Source organism: Clarias gariepinus, chromosome 18 (genome assembly GCF_024256425.1).
Source record: "Clarias gariepinus isolate MV-2021 ecotype Netherlands chromosome 18, CGAR_prim_01v2, whole genome shotgun sequence".
Classification (NCBI taxonomy): domain Eukaryota; kingdom Metazoa; phylum Chordata; class Actinopteri; order Siluriformes; family Clariidae; genus Clarias; species Clarias gariepinus.
Window position 1 is genome coordinate 7,531,294 of NC_071117.1, and position 22,035 is coordinate 7,553,328.

Here is a 22,035-nt window from a genome sequence, read left to right on the forward strand (position 1 = left end):
CCCATTTGAAATTTTCAATGTTACACAGGTTTTTGTTGAGTTGAAGGAGAATGAGGAGATATGTAGCATGGCCAGCTTTCGGGAAAAGTATCGCACAACTGTCAGCATTGATTCCAAATCTTCCCGTGCTGTCCCTTTTGTTATCATTCCTATAAAGGCAGGACAATTTGAAGTTGAAGTGAAGGTCATTTCGCTGGACCCACTAAGGACAGATGGCGTGAGGAAAAAGCTTAAAGTAGTGGTAAGCTATTACTGATTACTGATTTCTAAATTAACAAAATGAATCTCAGGGACAAACTTAGTCAAGGTCTGTGGACACCTTAGTATCACACCCATAAGTCCTTATTGAGCATCTCCTGTGTGCTCTCATTATTAAAAGCAGCCACAGAGTCTGTTTGAGATCCTCTTATGAACTGTTGATATAAATTAAGCATCCTTGCATCAGATAGAAGCAAAATAGATTGGTGGAATTAACTAGGGTAACTTGGTTGCATAGTATAAGGTATTTTGCATTGTATGAGGACGCAATGGCAAAGCTCATGAAATTATTTATTCTTCAGTTAGATGCAATTTACTGTTTTCTATAATCTAAAAAATCTTGTGAATATAGTCCATAACAGTGTACTTATTGTAAGGAGAATTTGTACCATCTTGCACTGTTTGCACTTTGTGCACTTTATGTACAGTAGCTAGTCTATTCTATTTATGTGTAGTCTCATGTTCCTTGTTGTTTTATGTAGCACTATGGTCCTGAAGGGGGTTGTTTCTCCAGTAGAATTGGCAATAAAAGCCCCTAAACTTGCTTTTAGTTGAATATAGCTTACAAAACCTTTCGGGATTTACTGCAGAGTTAAAAGCAATCATATTTATAGTGGCAATAGTAGAGACAGACTACATATTAATGTCATGGCTTTGAAATGAGATAATACATAAGTAGTTAGGCATTTTAAAAGAATGAACAAATTATGTTTGTAGTTACTTTATTAATAAAGCACCTGTTTTCCTGTTTTGTTCTGTTTTTTTCGCTCCTGGTTTGTATGTTTCGTTTCAATGAAAAGACTCAGGGTGTTCAGACAACTACAGGAGAGGTCACTTTAATATTAGAGCCTGACAGATATGGTAAGTTAACTCTCCTCTTCTGTTGGAAGCAAGTTTCTAGTTGTAACCATCAACCATCAGTAAATTAAAAGCATGATTTTTTTTGCAGGCGGTCAGCAAAGATCAGAATTTAAGAGGCCGTTTCTGGAGAACAAAATGCCAGACACAGAGGCTCATACATACATTGCTGTTAGAGGTAAGACTACTGAAACAGGTAATGCAACTGAATAAACTGAATAAATTTTAAGAAGCCATTTGATGAGTTAAATTAAATAAACCAAAATGTATCTTTAAAAGGAAGGAATTAAAAGCTAATAACTTTATAATAGTGTTGATGCTCAAAACTCAACTCAAGTATAATAGCACTTCAATACCCGTCACTAATTATTATTGTTTGTCCTATGTTGTCATTTCTTCCGGGGTTTGTTTTTTTTCTGTAATAAAAATACTTAACCTGATTGCTTCCTTTTGACTGAATTTTATAAATTCACAATTGGTTTAATGTTAACTGAGGACAGCTTCATGCAACGATATCTCATTCACTAACTCACTTACTCATCTTCTATGCCGCTTTATCCTGTATTCAGGGTCGCGGAGGCAACAACATCTGTGATATTATAATATTTGACCACTAAGGACTGTTTATATGTTTTTCAACAAGGTAAAGTAAACTGTGTTGCCCATTCTTACAGGCAGGCCATTAGCACAAATGGTTAATGAAGCCCTCAGTGGTAAAGGTCTAGAACGACTCATTAAACAGCCATATGGCTGTGCAGAGCAAAACCTGATGGCCATGGTCCTGCCTCTCATCACAACACATTACCTGGACAAAACCAACCAGTGGAATGATGTGGGGGTGGATAAACGCACTGAAGCTCTCAATTACATCAGTACAGGTTGGCTTTATATACTGTAAGGCTTTAAATGGGGGACCTTTGTATTTACTTGTGGTATCTTTGTGCTGAAAAAGATTTTAGTCCAAGGATGTAAGCTGGAGCTAGTTATCAGCAGTGCTAGCCCTCAGATACACATATAGAGCCACTTAATACTTAAGATATTAATGTGTATACCCTAGTAGTCTGCTTCCTTAATTAAACTTCATAATTTTTTGTATTATTGCAGGTTATGTGACAGAGCTCAAATATCGTATTGCGGATAAGTCTTTTTCCTTTAATGGAAATAAAGGCAGCACGTGGTGAGGTTTTGTTTGTTTTTTATATTAGTAGTTTAAAAGTTACACTGTTAGTTCAAATGTAACCGATTTTCTTCAGGAAACAATCCCGTAAATTAGTCAATATAATATTAACACCTACTGTACACTTCCACAATCTATTTAACTATATTGTATTTCATTAGCATAGCACCTTTAGCACCATAACTATTATCATCAAGCAACTTTGTAGATATCAGGATGTATAGGATGTTTTTATTCCAAATGAGCAAACTAGAGGTTAAGGTGATAATTAAATTGTCACAGAGACAACCTGCATTGTAAACTATTTATTAAGAAAAATACCAATATTATTTCATTACTGGTCACTATTGTGTTTTGAACCTGGGTAATCACAAGACCTGACTTATATATACTGTACCAGGTATTAACACATTTAGATATTTATCCTTGCGTTTGTAAAACATTTACTTTATTTTATTTTATACCAGACTATAATTTAAACATATTTCTTTTTAGGCTAACTGCATACGTGGTGAAAATGTTCAGTCTGGCAAAGGATTTGATCTACTTAGAAGATAATGTAATTTGTGATGCCGTCAACTGGCTGATCACAAACGCACAAATGTCTGATGGCCAGTTCTTTGAAGTGACACATGCTACCTCCAGTGCTATGGCAGTAAGTTACCACAGCTGACATTGTAAAACTTTCTCAGTTCAACATGATGAACAAGATATAATAGATGATTTAATGTTTATTATGCTATGTTAAAACCCAGACATAATTCTCTTCTCGGGGCCTAATAGAAAGGTCTCTTGGTCTGCTATTCACACAGGTTAAAGCACTGCCAGGAGACACTACGGAGTTTGACCATTTTGTTATCTCTGAGTTTTTCCCTTTTTTTTATAGGGCAGAAGTTCTCATGTGACTGTGACGTCTTTTGTATTGATAGCGTTACAGGAGGCACGTCAAATCTGTCATGACAAAATACCTGTAAGTACAAAGGCAAAAAAGTATCATGTCAGGGTAGCACTTGAATGGCACATAATCACACTACTCATGAGCCTTACCACATCATGTGATCAAGTCTCATGCCTCAATAATTACTGTATCAATAGTTACTGTATCACTGTCTCATGCCTAATTGCACAACTATAAATATTTTTTTTTTCTTATTATCATTATTTAGTTAGATTTATATTACAAAAAAAAGTAAGAAAATTAGTTATATGTGCATTTACAGCATTGGGGCAATGAATTATTTATAATGATTCTTCAGTATTTTAAACAGAAATACTATAGAAATAAAAGAGAGCCTCATCATGCAGTCATTAAACAACATGTTGTCAGTCCTTTGATCTTTTGTTAAGTTCATATGCTTTTGAAAACTGAAACATTTGACACAGCACTCTTGTGGATTTCCCCATGCATATTATAACCATACAAATCCATGTTCATTTTTTTATTATACAATATTTTACAATTATACAATTATTTTTAGAGTAGTCAATGTGTATAGCTTGTATAACAATACAAATGTACAGGACAGTGGTGAGACCAGCGATGCTCTACGGCTTAGAGACAGTGGCACTGAAGAAAAGACAGGAGGCAGAGTTGGAGGTAGCAGAGCTGAAGATGTTGAGGTTCTCTTTGGGAGTGACAAGGATGGATAGGATCAAGAATGAGTTCATCAGAGGGACAACCCACGTTAGATGTTTTGGAGATAAAGTCAGAGAGGCCAGAATGAGGTGGTTTGGACATGTTCAGAGGAGAGATGGTGAATATATCGGTAGAAGGATGCTGAGGTTGGAACTGCCAGGCAGGAGGTCTAGAGGAAGACCAAAGAGGAGATTTATGGATGCGGTGAGAGAGGACATGAAGTTAGTTGGTGTAAGAGAAGAGGATGCAGAGGATAGGGTTAGATGGAGGCAAATGATTCGCTGTGGCGACCCCTGAAAAGGGAACAGCCGAAAGACAAAGAAGAGGAAGAAGATAGCTTGTATAACAATAAAGATTTACTGTTCTCTGAAAAAAACTCAACATACAGCTACTATTGTCAAAATAGCATATTTATCATGCGTGTCAATGTGAATGCTGCTACAGTAGTTCCAGGTTTATTTACTTGTTTGGTTTTTCTTATCTCATCCAATACATTATTACACTAAACAATACAGAATCACACTACCAATCAGCCTGAGTCTGATCACTTTATAAACATCACTTTACGTCACATGCCTCAAGAGTCACTCCCACTTATCACACCCTGTTAGCACACCTATACAAAGTCACTACACCCGGGATCTGCAATGCAGCCATAGAGTTTGGTGATTCTCTTACTCAAACACAACTAATTCAACTCATCACATGTGTGTGTGTGTGTGTGTGTGTGTGTGTGTGCGTAAACACATGCACATGCTTGCGAGTGCATGTCTGCTGTGTTATTGCTGGTAGTCTATAAGGTAATGGTTACAATTTTCAATGATGTTGTTTGCTGTTTTCTTTTTATTCCACAATATATAAATTAACCTTCTACTCACACTTCCTGACAAGATAATTTATATAGCCGTATTTGTGTAGCTTTATTATATGGATCATAAGGATTTTTGAAGTAAGGAATAAAATGATGTGTACCATGCTGTTAAAGTATGTTATAGTAGTACTGATGTGTTTTAATCATCGTAAAACACAGCAACTATCCATATTTCATTTATAGAACATACCTTATAACATTTAAAGGTACATTTGGTGTAGTGGAACATCCTTCAGCAGGGTCGATGTTTGTTTGATTGTCTTTTCTTAATGCAAAGGGAACAGCCGAAAGACAAAGAAGAAGAAGTTAAATGCATTTATACTTTACTAATTACTCATTTCGATCTCTTAATTTACTTAATTACCAGTATTTCATTTTATCTTGACATTTTTCAGATGCTTTCACAGCACATGAGCAAGGCAGCAAGTTACATTTCAAACAACATTCGAAATACAGATGATCCATATGCTGTGGCCATGGCATCCTGTGCTCTTGCAAATTCTGGACAGTTGGATTCTAGCCTTTTGTTCAATTTTGCCTCATCCGGTAAGGCAGAGAACATTTCTCATTCTAAAGTGGTTGCTTCTTGGTATTAGAGATAAGTATATAAAAATTAACATTTAAAAATAAATCCAATACATTATTAAAACCAGGATGAATAGTGATTTAATGAAGAAATGAGGTCCTAACAACATGCATGGAGATCACATATATGTAAGATGTTTTACTCTGGCCACATCACAGACACGAGTTGAAATCTTAGGGAAAAGCATAATTTTATTCATAAAATTGAAAGGGAAAAGAGTTTTGAGGAAGAAGGGAGGAAAGAAGGAAAGGAAAGGAGTGGGAATGTGCACAGGTAGGTACTCGTCTGGCAAGCAAGAGAGCTTTCGGTTTTAGGCTGAGCTGCGAACCACACTTTAACACCTTAAAATGAAGTTTTTGTGTCGATTGTCTGAGCAGAGGTGTGCAGACATGCATCGTCATGCAAGATCATGATGCCTTTGGATAGCAGTCAATTAATAGCTGGCATTTAATCTGAAGTTAAGGTTCTAGTTCTTCAATAATCATCTCACTGTAATGAGCACTATGTACCAGAACTGGCCCTTGAGGATCAATTTTTCCAGCTTGAACTTTTTTCTTGGTCAGCAATTGAGGATGTTCCCATTTAATTCTGTTTACTTTCAGGCTCATAGTAATAAATTCATGCCCCATCACCAGTAATGTTTCTCGCACCACAGTTACAAATGAACTGATGTAACACATTCACATCTGTAAAGCAGTGACTGGGGAGACAGGAGCGATGAACAGAAAAGTGCTGATAAGACAGTGTGGCCAACAGAAGTTTTAATATATATTAAAACAGTGAATATATAATACAGTGAAACCTTGGATTACGAGCATAATTCGTTCCGGAAGCGAGCTCGTATTCCAAAACACTCGTAAACCAAATTTCATTTTCCCATGAGAAATAATAGAAACTTAAATTATTCATTCCACAGCCCAAAAAAACAAATACATAAAAATAATTAACACAAAATCTAAAGTAAAAATAAAACAAATTAACCTGAATTTCCCTTTTTAAAAAAGTTAAAAGAAATCCCGACAGATAAGTGTATCCGTTTAAGTGTTTCACGTTCTGTGTGTGTGTGTGTGTGTGTGTGTGTGTGTGTGTGTGTGTGTGTGTGTGTGTGTGAAGCCCCTCCCGTCCCAAGAAAGAGTGTGTAATTCGGCACATTGTCAAATTATGCGCGTGCACACACATAGGAAAGGCTGGGGGAGAAAATGGATTTTTAACCTTCTAATATACCTTTATTACACAGTAAAGCCCAATCCCAAAACTTTCTCCCTACCCCTACACTTACCTGTCTCATTTCTCCTTTGGTTGGAGGGGTAGGGGTCAAGATGGCCGCTCACTCGAGCAAGCAGACCCATAAATGTAACAAATTTTTGCCATTAATAAGCATTTTTATGACAAGTTTTCATTATATGTATATTACCTTTAGTCTTGTGTTTGTGTTTATGGTGATGATTTGTAAAGAAACGTTTGCAAAAAAATCGCTAAAGTTTGCTAGCGGATAGCACCGATTGCACGATATTACAAAAATATATTTTTATGTCATATACACTTTACTGCATGCTACAAAAAAATATGAAAGTTCAGTAGCACGGCAGTTTGCCGAGCATTTGATAATGCATTGTTTGTTTTGCTTACGGCCATACTGTATGTGTACTTGTAAATGATCGGATACGTATGATGACGTATAACAGTGTTGTAGTGGTGTCCCATTTTTTAGGGGAAATATTTTAACCTTTCCACTTCGTTTTAAGGGACAAGGGGAAGGGGCGAGGGGTAGGGGAAGGGGTAGAAAATAGAATTGGAATTGGGCTAAAATCTTTCTTATTTGAATTTCACATAAACATACATAAATGGACTGTTTTGTGTGAAAAATTAACAAGGAACATCCGCTTAAAAATGGAATCACTGCTGTAAAGTAAAACAAACAAACAAATTAACCGCATGTTACCTTCGAAAAGAATCGTGACAGAGCAGAGTTTCTGTGTGTGGGAGTGTGTGTGTGTGTGTGTGTGTGTGTGTGTGTGTGTGTGTGTGTGTGTGTGTGTGTGTGTGTGTGTGTGTGTGAGTGATGCACCCCCTCTCGGTACACAAGAAGCAAATTTCACAACTGACTAATATTTAATTTCTTGGTAGTTGAGTAGTAGGCTGTGTGATAGAAGTGCTTCAGCACGTTTCTGTGTTATTAGTTAATATTCATACGGGTGTGTGCATGTGTCTACATGTTATTAAAGACAGGAGCCACTGGCCGGTGGGACAGAATCATTTTTTTACCTTAGAGGCAACTGGTTACGCGCTCCTGGCACTCCTTGAGGTCCGTGATTTTGAGCGTGCCAAACCCCTTGTACGATGGCTGAAAACAAATCAAGAATTTAATGGTGGATACCATTCCACTCAGGTAATGAACTATACTTTATATCTAAAGAGATGTCCTGAGTCAGAACATGGACTCAGGACAAAACATTAATATATTATATATATTATATATGCAGGCTGGCATATATAGCAAAAGAAATAGACAGCACCATACAGTAGGTAAATACATGAGTGTCACAGCAAAGTGTCTGAATGTGATAATTAATTTTTTCTTTTTTAATAAATCTGCAAAAATGTCAACAATTCTGTTTTTTGTTTTGTTTTTTTGTTAATATGGGGTCCTGTGTGTACATTAATGAGGAAAAAAATGACCTTAATGATTTTAGCAAATGGCTACAATATAACAAAAAGTAAAAAAATTTAAGGGGGTCTGAATACTTTCCGTACCCACTGTATATATATTAATGTATCAGATCTGTTGCTGGGTCTGCTGTTCTTTCACTGTTGTTAATGTTAGTGCTAATAAATGGTTCTTATCTTTACTTCTCTCCACCCACAGTCTACTGCAGTAGTGTTTCAGGCTATAGCTAAGTACATGATTGCAAAACCTCCATCCACTGACGGATCTTTGTCTGTCTTGTGAGTTCTACTGCAAGAAATACTGCCTTCAAAGGCTCGTTCTCCAAAAGTGACAAAAGCCTTCTGCGCTCAGACAAGGTAAGAACACAGGGAGAAAGTGAAAGATGAATAATAATAATAAAACTTCTTCATAACACATTTTTTACATATTTGCATGAAATACCTTTATTTAAATTCAAAAAAGTGCTTTATTCTAGTTAGGGTTATAGTTGATTCCAAACTTATTGCAGAAACAACATACATCTAAAATAGGATGGGAGGAAGCATGAATACAGACATACATTTATATTTAGGCATTTGTCAGATTCTCTTATCCAGAGTGTGCTTTGAATTTCCATCATTGGATAGATCCCTACACTGGGTTACTAGGTTACTAAATAGTTACTAACTAAGTACACTGTAAAAAAATCTGACCTAGGGTTTACTTAAAAAAATTATGGCAACAAAGTGACACCTAAGTAAATTTTACTACTATAATAATAAGTAAGAAACATAGGATAAATTATTCAAATGTAAGACAAAATATATATTTAATTATAAATAAAGTCAAGTCTTTTATTGTGTTGGATTTAATATTAACTGTTGAAAATATAATGTATTCAGCATAAATATTTTAAGCTTAATTAAATCATTTTAAGGAAAACAGTTTTACTTTTACTAGAAAAAATGTGTTACATTCAATGAATACCTGAGAGAAATCTGGAGGAGATTGATTTATTTTTATTGAATTAATTAAATATTTAAGTGAACCTGATTTACTTTTGCAGATAAATCTTCATCTGCACCTGAATACAGTTAAATTTAAAATCAAATCTACTTAATAATATACAATGTCACTTCATTGAAACAATTGTAATATTTCTAAGTTACGTAAATGCTTGTGCTGGGTTACCATAACAACAACAGGAATAGCATTTAACATTTGTAACATTGACAATTGATTTGTAGACACGATAAACATTTTCGAACATTTTTGCAGCATCAGAAGCTGGTAAAATGGACAGTAACTGCATACTTCAAATGTAAATACTTTAAAACTGCATGTGTCAAAAAATAATATACTATCAAATATGTTTTATCTGAAACATCCAGAGTTTTTATTTTAACATTAAAACTAGCAAACAGCATTATGAGACCATTACAAAGGTGGGCCATATTAATCATAAAAAAAATGTTAAAAAATATTCTGTTACTACACGTGTCCCCTTTAATTTTATATTTTATATTGAGCTCAATTTAAAACACAAAAGATAAATCTTTAAGTTAATTACTCACCTCTAGAGCAACGGTTACCTGCTGCAGTTAGACATTTAAGGTCAAGGACACTAGTGTCAAGGTCAGCTAATCACCTGTTAAAGTGGGGGAGGGGAAGCTAACGCTAACACTTTGAAACACTGACTAGCCCAGCTGCCTCTTTAAAGAATATTATATACTATATAACGCACATTGTAATAAAATTTACACACTAAACTAACTACCATGCTAAGCCCGACTTTTAGCCAAATAAAAACAGAGCAGACTGAGAGGACATCTTTGTTTTAGATCAGACTGAGAGGAAATAGCTTAACTGAATTTAACCACACAATAAAATTTGTATATTTTATAACTGTGTGTAAAAAACATTTAACTGCTACAAAATTATTTGAACATACTTATTACTAACTAACCAAATCTCACCTTAAGAAAGATGCAGATCCTGCAGCATGTGGCATCTTGTCTGGACGTAAAAACTTGGGCGGAAATTGTATGGCAGTAGAATCCAGTCTCTCTAAATGAGTAAAATTTACAAAATTTCTTTAGATGTGACATGGCCAGAAAAATTAAATAAAAATTTCCTCATTTTTTCCTCGTTCATTTAAACTGACAAAAAATTTACTTGAAATGAAATTAATAACTAATCAGCATTTATTTAAATCAGCTTAATTAGACTCTAAAATGCAGTAACAAGTAAATTTTATTATGTACTTGTCACTAATATTAATTTAACAATCGTTAATTAAGCCCAGTCCCACTTTTTACAGTGTACAGTGTACCCTGAGTCAAACACTGTTGGTCGTTGTTTAAAGATTGCTGTACAGACATCATTCATTCCACCATCAAGATGCCAGAGAACAATTTTTCCCCCTCCCCAATCTCCTCGCAGGTTTGAGTGCACATTGTAACATCGGTTCTGATCCTGGGCACACTTTCATATTTATACAACCAGAAACAGTAGATGGCAGGAAAGATGTAGTTTATTTGTCTTCTGTCCAAGAAACTGCTCAAGTCATGAACTGTATGGCATCTGTTAAGGCTCCGTGTGAATGTTTTTGTTTTTGTGACAAAAATAACAGTGCTCTGAATCACATTTCTACACATCTATCGCAAGTGTAGCTTTTCAGACTTTTTAAGCTGAGGTGCTGAAACTGTTGAATTTGTTTAACATGTTTTGTGTGCAAGAGGTGTGTTACTGAAATTAAGACAATGGTACTATAACTTTAAACAGTTTGTCTATCGTCTGCATCAGCATCCTATTCAATCTCTTGATGTTCCTTCCTCTGTATCTGTAGTCAGCGCTCATCCATCTAAATTTGAAATTTTAACCAGGCCCTGTGAGTCTCCCCCTCTTGCTTTTTGCACACTTTTTCTTCTGTTGTTAGCTGGTCTTGTGCTACTGTCAGAGGTTTCAGTCTGTGTTTGCTCCGAAGCCCATCTGCAAGAAAAGCAAGAAGCAAGAAATTAGCTGAAGGTTGCAACTATAACAGCTTGTACAAATAAAATTCTCAGAAAATTTACATTTTGTCACAGTTATCACGGAGCTATCACAGATAGCCTGAAACTGTGTGTGGAGCTTATGTGGATCATCAGCATCCCAATTTCCACAAGTGTCTCTAAGATGTGTTGGAGTATAAACAGAAAGGTTATACATAAAATAATGAGTAAAGAGTTAAGTACCTGTACTTCTAATAGCTACATAAGCACAACACTTGAGTTTATCACATTCTACTCTTTTGAACAAGGAAATTATCTGGGGCCTTAAAGTAAGCAGACATGAAAGGATAATCCTATATATCTTATTATATGCATTTAAAATGTCACCACAAGATCCTTAGACACAGAAGATGTTGTGATAATAGTATTTAATATTAACTTAGGTTCTCTGCTAGACCAGGTCCCACACCTTCCAGTTCAGATGATAAATGTAGATGGTGTAGATGATTTATTGCTTCCAACTCAATCATACTGGATAGTTTTCTTCCAATTATTAATCTTTTCCTTAGTTGATGTTTCTCAATTTGTATCGCACTGTGCAATGTATGCTGCTCGAGATGCATTTTTTTTTTCATTTTTGCTCAGTGCTGCTGTATGTGCATGTAAACATTCATGTTTTTGTCTGACTGAATTTCAAGCGAATACCGTACTTCATTAAATTCTTTACCAGCTCCATTTGTTTGTGTACAGAGTCTACAGTAATAGCAATAATGTCACTTTCTCTTTTAAGCACGAATGCATACACATGTCCCGCCTTGCATGCTCAGGAATGCATGAATAGTTCCCGAGACCACCTTTGCAATCAGTCCAGGGATTGGTTCCCAAGCTCAGAACGATTGCATGCTCACAGACAAAAATCAGCTGGTGATGGTGGGACCAGCTAATTAGTACTGCATAATTGGTGGGTATGTGGTGCAGTGAGGGGGGTAATTAGAATTATAGGTAAGTGGGTGCTGGGATGTATTTAGCTTTGTAGGGAAGCATCAGAGTATCGAATTTGATGTGGGCAATTGATTGATTGTGTGGGAGAACTTGGGAAGGTTGAACACGAGACCTGCTGCTGCATTAAGGATCAGCTGCAGAGGACGAATGGTGGACAGAGGCAGACAAATAACAAGGAAGTAAACAAGCATCTAAGGAGCCTGTAAAGAAAGAAATGATCAAATTATTTTATTCAGTTCAATTAAATTTTATTTGTATAGCGCTTTGAATAATTGAGATTGTGGCAAAGCAGCTTTGCACAATCAAAAGAATTATTTAAGTTTGTATGAAATGTAAATGTGTATAAATCAAAATGATAAGACTGTCCCTGATGAGCAAGCTGAGGACGATGGCGACAGTGGCAAGTAAGAAACTCCCTGAGATGGTAATAGGAAGAAAATTAAGAGGAACCAGCCTCAACAGGGAACTCATCATTTGGGTGAAAATAGATAGCAGGGATTGATCTGCCTCATACTGTGTGGGACTGGAAGTTCAGTATAACAGGAGATGTCTCAAAGTTAAAATGGAGTCCAGTTTATACCTGCACACTCAGGTAGATTGTAGGAAACTTCAGTCCTGAACTATTGTGCGACTGAAGTCACAAGTCCTCAGAGAACAGCTGTCTGCATCAGCCGAGGACTGGACCGTCTTCGTAGAAAAGTGGAACCATCCCCAGTCACCACACGCATCCCAGGCAAACCACACAGGTCATCCATGCGGCGAGATCTCCAACTAGAAGCACCAGGACGAGTCAGACAGCTCCAGAGGGCAGAGCCGGTCTGGATTCTCCTTACCAGGACAATGTCCTGCACACATTGCTCAACTTTAGTAAACTGTTTTTTCTTGTCTGGTTTTTCTGAGAGGTATAATTGAGTCATCAGCATAACAATGAAAACTGATACCATGCTTACGAATTATGTTGCCCAGAGGAAGCATGTAAAGGGAAAAAAAGCAGTGTGCCTAAAACTGAACCCTGTAGAACGCCGAACCCCACTTGAGAACATGCAGAATGGTCACCATTTAAATATACAAACTTTTAAGTCAGTCTAACAGGATTTGAGCCACAAGAGGGCCGTTCCCTTAATTCCTACTACATTTTCTAATCTGTGAAGGAGAATACTATGATCAATAGTGTCAAAAGCTGCACTGAGGTCAAGTAACACAAGTAGAGTGACGCAACCCTGATCAGAGGCCAAGAGGAGGTCATTTACTACTTTAACGAGTGCTGTCTCTGTGCGGTGATGAGGCCTAAATTCTGACTGATACAGTTCGTTTATGCTATTTCTATGTAGATGTGAACATAGCGGCTGTGATACTACATTTTCCAGAATCTTAGAGATAAAGGAGAGGTTTGATATCGGCCTGTAACAGGTTTCTTGATTAGCGGTTTGATAACAGCTAATTTAAAGGATTTGAGAACATACCCACAGGTTGACAATTTTAAAGAAGAGATGAGCGAAATTAGTTCACTCTCTTTAAGGGGAGTAAAGTATTCTAGGTTCTGATGTGAATACTAACAATTTAGTTTGACGCCATTTGCGTTCTAATTTCTGAGCGGTCTGTTTTAAAGTGCATGTGTGGTCATTATACTAAGGAGCAAGTTTCCCATCTCTAATCAATTTCCTTTTAATTGGAGCAACATTATCTAAGGTATAATAAAATGTTGACAAAATATTCAGTCAATTCAATTTTATTTGTATAGCGCTTTTAACAATTGTCATTGTCGCAAAGCAGCTTTACACAATCAAAAGAATTATTTAAGTTTGTATGGAATGTGTGAATTAAAGTGTGTGAATTAAAAGGTCAGATAGTCCCTGATGAGCAAGTCGAGGGCGACAGAGACAAGGAAAACACCCTAAGATGGCAATAGGAAGAAACCTTGATAGGAACCAGACTCAACAGGGAACCCATCCTCATTTGGGTCAAACTGAAAGCAGGAATTGATTTGCATTCATACTGTGTTAGGTGGCAGACAGTTCAGCATAACAGTTGATGACTGATGTTAATATGGAGTCCAGGTAATTATTGGAGGCTCGGGTAGACTTGTAGGAAATTCCAGTCCTGAACTATTGAGCAACTGCAGCCAAGTCAAGTCCTCAGAGAAACAGCTGTCAACATAAGTCAAGGCCAGAACCGTCTTTATGGTAGAGTGAAACCATCCCCAGACACATCCCAAGAGTAACACAGGGCATCCATATGACGAGATCTCCAACCAGACGCAGGGCACCAGGACGAGTCAGACAGGTCCAGAGGCCAGAGTCTGGATCACTGGTAGCTCAAGGAACGACATGTGTAGCTCGACAGAGAGAAAGAGGGGGAGAGAGAAAATAAGGGGGGAGGGCAAAAGAGAAGGAAAGATAACAGTTAGGTATGGTCACTGTCAGGCTGGGGGCTTGAACCCAGGTCTCCGGGGTGAAGGCTGAGGCGTTTACCACTTAGCCACAGAGGTGATCGGTTTGGATCCAACTGAAAACACTCAAAGCAAAAAGTCTCAAGTAGAATAGTTTTATTTTAAAGATTAAAAAATACAAAAAGGCAATTTATAGTCAGTCAACCAAGGGTTTTCTCAACTAGAGGAATTATTGAAAATAAACAAAACAATAAACTCTCAAACAAAAACTTCCACAAGGGGAGAAAACAGCCAGAAAATAAATAACCAAAAGTAAAAGGACTGAGGAACTTACAACAGAAAACTCTGAATCGTAATGGACGTTCAGCAGGAGACACAGAGCAGGGGCTCAAAAACCGAGTGAGAAGAGGGGAGAAAATGAACAACTTAAATACACTGGGGGGAAACAAGACACAGGTGATCTGAATAACTAATGAGGAAACACAAGGAAGAACTACTGTAAGGCTGGGGGAAACACAAATGACCTCTAGAGGCCTGGAAACAGACTACAGGAGGAACACAAGGCTGACAGGTCACAGTCACATAATGTATAAGATGAATGTATATTTAGTGTAGAGTGCAAGCAGAGACTCTGGCAGGACTAATTATGACAGCATAACTAAAAGGGAGGGCAGACACTGAGAAGGAAACACAGACATGAGGGCTCTCTGAAATGTAAAGCAATCAATCACCTTACTGTCAACAAACCTGAGTGATCAATGAGAGTGAGGAAGACAGCATCCAAACATACCAGTTCACCATAATACTCTACGTCCATGAGTCCCCCAGATCTGCTCCTTTACCCAAGGCAAATCTATTTATAAAAATACTTGGCTGAATAAATATGTTTTTAGCCTAGACTTAAACACTGAGACTGTGTCTGAGTCCCGAACACTATTTGGAAGACTATTCCATAACTTTGGGGCTTTGTAAGAAAAAACTCTGCCCCCAGCTGTAATTTTCATAATACGTTCTGTGGAGTCAGATGGCGATCCAATCAAAGTGTGTAGTAGGACCCACTCATAAAGCAGGTAACACTTTAGATTTATTATCATCATTCGGATTAAGTATAAGTAATATAAGTAAAATAAGTAGCTATATATATATATATATATATATATATATATATATATATATATATATATAGTATAAGTAGTATATGTAGCTATAGACTGTGGAATTGTGATTATTTTACTTATACTTAATATGAATGATGATGATAAATCTAAAGTGTTACCTGCTTTATGTGTGGGTTCTACTACACACTGATTTACTCCTACTGAGTAACATAATTGCAGAGAAACTCAGAGTACGGCCCTAAAGGTACTACAGTACTACCTGACTTTTAGGCTAAATGACCTCTTTGTTGTAGTCAGGGCCATGAAACGCAACTAATAAAAGTTTGAAAAACTCTGTTGTTAATTAAAGTCAAAAATTAATTCGGTTAAATATTTTGTTACTTTATAGTTCATGGCAAATGGAGACCTAACAGTTACAGCGACTGGGAAAGGTGAAGGTTCCATATCCGTAAGTGACCTACTATTGTGTTTTATTGAACAATAGATGATTTACTGCATGGAAGCATTTGATAAACCCATTTTACTTTTTGTGTGTCATTTTATACTGTACATATGGAGTATTTATTGTGACATAAATTATAATAAATATATGGTGCATCGAAATAGAAGAGACACAAGAAACCATGTCAGAAATGTTAAAATTAATTAGGGAATAATTAGAGCATGAAAGAAATAATTCTCGAAAAAAGAAAAGAAGCAAAGATTATGAAAGATTTTTGACGTTAATGATTTTGCTCACAGATCTTGCAAATATATTAAAATTTTAGTCAGGAAAAAAAATCCACATAAGCATTTAGTGTTACATTTGTTTTGCTATTCTGTTACCATAGATTATTATTATTATTATTATTATTATTATTATTATTATTATACTAATAAATTATGACATTCCCCAAGGTTGTCACCGTGTATTATACCAAACCTGGTGAAAATGATACAAAGTGTAACAAGTTTGATCTGGAGGTCAAAATGATCAGAAACAGAACTGGTAAGTTACAGTATTTATAATTGTTACTATGTGTTCTGGTTTGTATGAGGGAAAAGACTCTAGGGGAAGAAAGACAGTATTCAAGCAAAGTTTGGCGTTTGCATTTATTTTTCCTACATAGCCAGTTCTGTGTCCAAAATCTAAAAACAAAAAAACAGCAGTCCCTAAAAACACAAGAAATCACACATAAGTAATAGGAGTAATAATTGTTACATATTACCTTACCATCATAGCCTTTCTGCCACAGATACCAGTAAATGACATAAACTACCGTTCAAAAGTTTGGGGTCACTTGCAAATTTCTTTGTTTTTGTTTAGTGATTTATTTTCTACATTCTACAACAATACTTGGGATTTCAAAACTATAAAATAATATATAAGGGATTAGGTAATTATCTTACAACAACAAAAACAACAGTTAGTTGTTATTTTAAGACACAGGGGTCAGCCTTCCTGTAATAGTTCTTGCAAGAACAGTATTGTCAAGTGCATTTGCAAAATCCGTCAAGCACCATAATGAAACTGGCTCTCATGAAGGCCGTCCCAGGAGGGCGAGACCAAAACCTACCTCTGCCGCAGACGAGAAGTTCATTTAGAGTTATCAGCCTGAAAAATGACCAATTAACAGCACCTCAGATTAGAGGTGTTATGAAGTCTTTACAGGGCAGAAGTAGCAGATACATCTCACCATTAACTGTTCAAAGGAGATTAATGCATTTTTTGGACGCCTTCAGCATTCCTTTACAATGTGGAAAGAAATTAAAATCAGGAACCATCATGGAGTTAGAAAGTGACCCCAAACTTTTGAACGGTAGTATATATTATACAGTTAGTAAATATACCCTAAAAAATTACTCAAGTAAAAGTAAAAGTCCTCCATTTACACTTCAAAATTCACCTTTAACTGTACTAATACTGTGTAGCTCACCTAGTCCTGATAAAACTTATTATGTATATTTTAAGATTCAAGAATCTTGAAAGCATTTATGTGTAACAAATATGCAAAAAATCTGGAAGGCGCAAATACTTTTTCACAGCACTGCACATATTTTATGAATCTGAAACTAATTCACATATTTGTCACACAGAAATTATTTATATCATCAAACAAATTTTAGTATTACACAAAGATAAACCAAGTCAATACAAAATGCATTTTTAATTATTTAATTTATTAAAGGAAAGAAAAAACTGTCCTTATCTGGTCAAGAAAATAGTCAAGGCACAGTGAAAAAATGCTGCCCCCGCTGTCTACATTACCTGCTTCAAGGGCATTCTCAGATTGTCTGTGTTACAAAGCTTTGTTTGCAGCCATACACCTGGGCTACAAGGAGGCTGAGGGTGTTGGACCCCAGTCTGAAGCAGGCTACCTGTAGTGTCATTTAGTGCATTCAGTGGTTATAATCAGCTCAGTTACCACATAAAAGATGACTTTTAGGCTAAAAAGACACAAGTTACTTCATTTGTTCAAAGAAAACGACAGTTATAATTGTTTCCATGCTAGCCTGCCACCCTCACTGAGTTAGCTCATGCAGTTTATTTACAATTTTATTTATTTACTTGTTTGTTTGTTTGTTTGTTTGTTTATTTATTTATTTATTATTTTTGTGTGATTATGGAAAACTTTTTGTGTAAGGTTTTATATCCAATATACATTCAGATTCATACACATTCACATTCCATACCAACTTAAATAATTATGTTGATTGTATAAAGCTGCTATGCGATAATGACAATTGTTGAAATTGAATATAAATATGAATCTTTTTGCAGCTTCCTACACAGGTGCACATGCGACTTACACAATTGTCATAGAGACCATGTAAGTAAAACTGATTTATTTTTTGCACTTTTTTTGCACAAGTCATTTCCACTGATGATCATAAATGAACAAGGTAAAATAAACTTCAGTTAATAGTGCTATCTCTCAATATAATAAGATATTATGATATAATGTGTAGCTCAATGTAAAATTTATTTTAATTCAGTGCTCAAAAGAAGCAGGCTTGCAAAATAATATATTAATAACAAAATAATCTTTTTTACTTTACTCTTTTTAAAAAAAAAAAAATTACAGTTACTTCAAATAAATAGACCTTGATGAGTATTTAGAACTTTTTGGTATTTGTGAGTTTGTAGAAATTACACTTTTCAAGTTAGCTGAACAAATTTTATATTTTTAGTATTTGTAAGTACTTAAGTAACAGTAACTTTCACTTTAAAGTTCCACCAACTTAACATCTTTTAGACTTGCGATTTTGTGTCGGACATAATCGGGCACTGGTGGCACAGTAGTAGGTGTTTCACCTGCTATGTAAAAGGTCCGGGTTCGATTCCCAACAACTGAATGAAGTGCCTGTCCCAAGCCCAGATAAAATGGTATGGTTACGTCAGGAAGGGCATCTGGTGTAAAACCTGTGCCAAGCTTGTGTGCGGACCGGATTGTTTCTCCTAGATGGCGGCGCGGCAGTAGCACGCAGCGGCCGCTCCGGAGCCAAAATGGTGCTACTTTGTTTACGTTTTGTGTGTAGCGCGTTTATTTTATTATGTGTATGGATATCGTCGCAACTGGTGTCCGTACATACAACAGCCAGACACTTTTCAACCTAAATAACCCGGTTAATGTTATCCGCGATGAGCTGCGGGAAAAGCTACGCGACCTCGGCTTGCTGCGTGAACCAGGCCTCGAAGCCTCAGCGTTGCCTGATGCAGGAGGCCGGAGGAAGGGTCATCGGAAGCGGTGCGCGAGGAAGCGGAAGCGCGGCAAGCGGGCGGGAGTCTGTGCTAGGCTAAAAACAAACCCTAGCCGGCCGGCTCTCCCGTCCATCATCTTATCCAACGTCTGCTCTCTGGACAATAAACTGGACTACATCCGACTCCAGCAGGCTACACAGCGTGAGGTTAGAGACTGCTGTGTCTTTGTTTTCACGGAGACATGGCTCAGCGACAGAGTACCGGACGCCGCTATTCAGCTGGACGGGCTAGCCTCGTTTCGCGCCGACAGGAATACAGCTCTGTGCGGTAAGACTCGCGGTGGCGGCTTATGTGTTTACATCAACACGAAATGGTGCAAGAACTCTGTGCTAGTTTCTAGTTATTGCTCATTGCTAGTGGAGTTTGTGATTGTTAGATGCAGACCTTTTTATTTACCACGAGAATTCACCACTGTTTTCATTATCGGAGTGTACATTCCACCTAGCGCTAATGCTAAGGAAGCGCTATGGGAATTGTATACTAAGATCAGTGAACTGCAAAATACACACCCGGATGGACTGTTTATTGTTGCTGGAGATTTCAACCATGCAAATCTCAAGTCAGTGCTTCCTAGATTTCATCAGTATGTGGACTTTGCAACGAGAGGGAAAAACACGCTGGATCTTGTTTACACAAACATCCCCGGCGCATATCGGGCAGAGCCCCGCCCCCACCTCGGCTACTCAGACCACATCTCTGTTATGCTAATTCCAGCATACAGACCACTCGTCAGGCGCTCAAAACCGGTTCTGAAGCAGGTGAGAACCTGGCCTGCAGGAGCCATCTCTGCTCTTCAGGACTGCTTCGAGTGCACTGACTGGAACATGTTTAGGGAGGCTGCAACTTACGGCGACTTCACTGACTTGGAGGAGTACACGTCATCAGTGACCAGCTACATCAACAAGTGCACCGATGACGTCACTGTCTCCAAGAGCATCATCTCACGACCCAACCAGAAACCGTGGATTACTGCGGAAGTGCGTGCACTTCTGAGGACCAGAGACTCTGCCTTCAAAGCGGGAGACAAGGTGGCCCTCAGAACAGCAAGGGCCAAACTTTCTCGGGCCATCAGAGAGGCAAAGCGCGCACACGCCCAGAAAATCCACAATCACTTCAGGGACAGCGGTGACACACGGCGCATGTGGCAGGGCTTACAAGCCATCACAAACTACAGGGCGACATCACCTGCCTGTGACAGTGACGGCTCCCTCCCGGATGCGCTGAACAACTTTTATGCTCGGTTTGACAGGCAGAACAACGTAGCGGCGAGGAAGACCACCCCTCCTCCGAACGACCAGGTGCTGTGTCTCACTACAGCTGAGGTGAGGAAAACTCTACGCAGAGTCAACCCACGTAAAGCTGCTGGACCAGACAACATCCCAGGCAGAGTGCTCAGAGAATGTGCTGAACAGCTGGCAGATGTTCTCACCGACATCTTTAACATCTCTCTGAGCAGCGCCGTCGTTCCCACGTGCTTCAAGGCCACCACCATCGTCCCCGTGCCCAAGAAGTCTACTGTGTCCTGTCTCAATGACTACCGTCCCGTTGCACTCACACCTACCATCATGAAGTGCTTCGAGCGGCTCGTCATGAGACACATAAAGACCCTGCTGCCCTCCTCACTGGACCCACTGCAATTTGCGTACCGTCCTAACCGCTCAACGGACGACGCCATCTCCACTACACTCCATCTTGCCCTCACACACCTTGACAAGAAGGACACATATGTTCGAATGCTGTACATAGATTTCAGCTCAGCATTCAACACTATCATCCCCCAACAACTAATTGGGAAGCTGAACCTGTTGGGCCTGAACACCTCCCTCTGCAACTGGATCCTGGACTTTCTGACCGGTAGGCCTCAGTCAGTACGGATCGGGAACTGCACCTCCAGCACCACCACACTGAGCACTGGGGCCCCACAAGGCTGTGTGCTCAGTCCCCTGCTGTTCACACTGCTGACTCACGACTGTGTAGCAACACACAGTTCGAACCACATCATTAAGTTCGCTGATGACACGACCGTGGTGGGTCTCATTAGCAAGAACGACGAGTCAGCGTACAGAGAGGAAGTGCAGAGGCTAACAGACTGGTGTAAAGACAACAACCTGTCTCTAAATGTTGACAAGACAAAGGAGATGGTTGTTGACTTTAGGAGGACACGAGGCGACCATTCTCCGCTGAGCATCAATGGCTCCTCTGTGGGAATCGTCGAAAGCACCAAATTCCTGGGTGTCCACCTAGAGAAGGACCTCAGCTGGTCCCTCAACACCAGCTCCCTACAGAAGAAAGCCCAACAGCGTCTCTTCTTTCTGAGAAGACTGAGGAAGGCCCAGCTTCCACCACCGATCCTGACCACCTTCTATAGAGGAACTATCGAGAGCATCCTGAGCGGCTGCATCACTGTCTGGTTTGGGAATTGTGCCATATCGGATCGCAAAACCCTACAACGGATAGTGAGGACAGCGGAGAAGATCATCGGGGCCTCTCTCCCCTCTATTGAAGACATCTACACCACACGCTGCATCCGCAAAGCCACCAGCATTGTGGCTGATCGGACACACCCCTCTCACACACACTTTACACTCCTGCCATCTGGAAAAAGGTACCGAAGCATTCGGGCACACACATCCAGACTGTGCAACAGCTTTTTTCCACAAGCCATCCGTCTCCTCAACAAAAAGGGACTGGACTGATAAACACAAACACACTCACACACACACAAACACAAACATTATCACACAGCTTAACTCAACTACCT

General features: G+C 38.3%; 1 pseudogene; it reads left to right on the plus strand.

Moving 5' to 3' along the window:
* The window catches only part of LOC128506404 (complement C3-like), a 70,253-nt pseudogene that overhangs the window by 39,596 nt on the left and 8,622 nt on the right, over window positions 1-22,035 (plus strand).